Genomic DNA, 2,500 nt, shown 5'->3' with positions numbered 1-2,500 from the left:
TCTCTCTGTGTATGTGTCTGTATGTGTGTCTGTCTGTCTGTGTGTCTCTGTGTGTGTGTCTGTGTGTGTGTGTCTCTGTGTGTGTCTCTGTGTATGTGTCTGTATGTGTGTGTGTGTGTCTGTCTGTGTGTCTCTGTGTGTGTCTCTCTGTGTGTGTGTGTGTGTGTGTGTGTGTGTGTGTGTGTGTGTCTGTGTGTGTGTCTCTGTGTGTGTGTGTGTGTGTGTCTGTGTGTGTGTCTCTGTGTGTGTCTCTGTGTCTGTCATTTGAAGCTGTTATCCAGAGTTAAGCATTTCCTATCACCAATAGAGCTTGAAAAAGTGATCCATGCTTTCGTTCTATCCCGTCTGGATTATTGTCTGGATTAATTCCTTATATGCAGGACTGCCTCAGTTCTCTATTACGAGGCTTCAAATGGTCCAAAATGCAGCTGCCAGATTCCTGACTGGGGTTGGCAACCATGAACATATCACTCCTGTTTTATTGTCTCTTAACTGGCTGCCGGTGCGTTACAGAGTTGATATGAAGATCCTGCTGTTTGTCTTTAAATCTTTAAATGGTCTTGCACCAGCTTACTTCTCTGAGCTGTTAGATGTGAATGGACCTGGTAGGTGTCTCCGGTCCACGAGCAGCTAGAATCTGTCCCAGCCCCGCTCCCGTCTAAAGTCAGGAGGGGACCGAGCCTTCGCTGCTGGTGGTCCTAGGCTGGAGTAGCCTCCCCGTCTCCTTGACAACGCTGTCCTCTTTATACCAGTTTAAACCCAAACTAAAGGGTTATCTCTTGGAGCTGCATTTCTCTAAATTCTTATTTGTATTTATGTTTTCTGCTGAAGGATGTTTTATTCTGTTATCTTCTCTGACTCTGGTTATGAGAAGCACAGTGGTCGACTTCTGTTGTGTTTACTTGTGCTACACAAATAAATGAAATGAAAATGAAATGAAACTGGTAATATTAATAAATGTCTCTCTGTGTGTCTGTCTGTGTGTCTCTGTGTGTGTGTGTGTGTGTGTTGACATCTGAGTACAGAAAGAAGCAGTCTCTTCAAAAATGTTTAATTTATCTTTTTATCAGAACATTTCACTTTAAGTGACAAACACAGAAGCTTGAAATCAGTGAAATATTCCTTTGACATGTTTCAGTGTTTTAAATGTACACATCTTTTATTCCATCAGACTTTTATTTCAACAATGGTTTTTGTTTTCATGATTTTAACACTACCTTTAGTTGGCCCGAAATCACCATCACCAAACCCACCAGACTCCATGTTAATAATCAGGACTTTTAGCGTGTATAGAGCCAGCATATCTCCACCAGACTCCATGTAAATAATCAGGACTTTTAGCGTGTATAGAGCCAGCATATCTCCACCAGACTCCATGTTAATAATCAGGACTTTTAGCGTGTATAGAGCCAGCATATCTCCACCAGACTCCATGTAAATAATCAGGACTTTTAGCGTGTATAGAGCCAGCATATCTCCACCAGACTCCATGTAAATAATCAGGACTTTTAGCGTGTATAGAGCCAGCATATCTCCACCAGACTCCATGTAAATAATCAGGACTTTTAGCGTGTATAGAGCTAGCATATCTCCACCAGACTCCATGTAAATAATCAGGACTTTTAGCGTGTATAGAGCCAGCATATCTCCACCAGACTCCATGTAAATAATCAGGACTTTTAGCGTGTATAGAGCCAGCATATCTCTAAATGGGTGAATTAAGGGTTTATTTCAACCAGAGTGGTGATTGTTGGAACAGTGGAACATAGAGTCCATTAGTCTGAGCCTGGCGTGTTGAGCTGTGTTGTGTAATTTCCGTAGATTACAGGGACAACTGATTTTGTCTTCAGCGTCGGTCCATCCTGTCCTCTCACAAAAAGTCAGTCACTGAGACACTAAAACATGAAACCCCTAAAAACCCCCAAAGTTGCGCTTATCCCTCCTGTTGTTCTCGGGTCAAATCTGACCCGTTTTCAAAACGTGTCTACATCAGAAATGTGGGTTTCTTTCAACCAAATTTTAACACAAAATAACGTGGATGGTTCTGTACAAAGCTCTGCACAAGTTGTATTAAATTACATAAACGTGGGGGAAGTGGCCGGGTTAGCTCACTTGGTAGAGCAGGCGCACACACACACACACACACACACACACACACACATATATATATATATATATATATATATATATATATATATATATAGAGAGAGAGAGAGAGAGAGAGGTTGACTCCTTGATGCGGCTGCCTGTCATCCCCCCTCTCTCTCCCCTTTCACATCAGCTGTCCTGTGCAGAGCTGACTCGACCCATAAGTGAACTAAGCATCTACTTAGGGCCCCGAGGCTACCAGAGGGCCCCCAAGAGCTCTTGAAATGTCCCACAATAGAGCTCATAACAGAGCCGGTCTATTTAAAGATAGTGTTACTGCTAACAGGTCTCACATTAGTGTTTAAATGCATATTTGTACATTATGAGTGCTTAAACTAATATTTACAATACA

Source organism: Perca flavescens, chromosome 6 (assembly GCF_004354835.1).
Source record: "Perca flavescens isolate YP-PL-M2 chromosome 6, PFLA_1.0, whole genome shotgun sequence".
Taxonomy (NCBI): Eukaryota; Metazoa; Chordata; class Actinopteri; order Perciformes; family Percidae; genus Perca; species Perca flavescens.
This window is presented reverse-complemented; position numbering follows the sequence as displayed.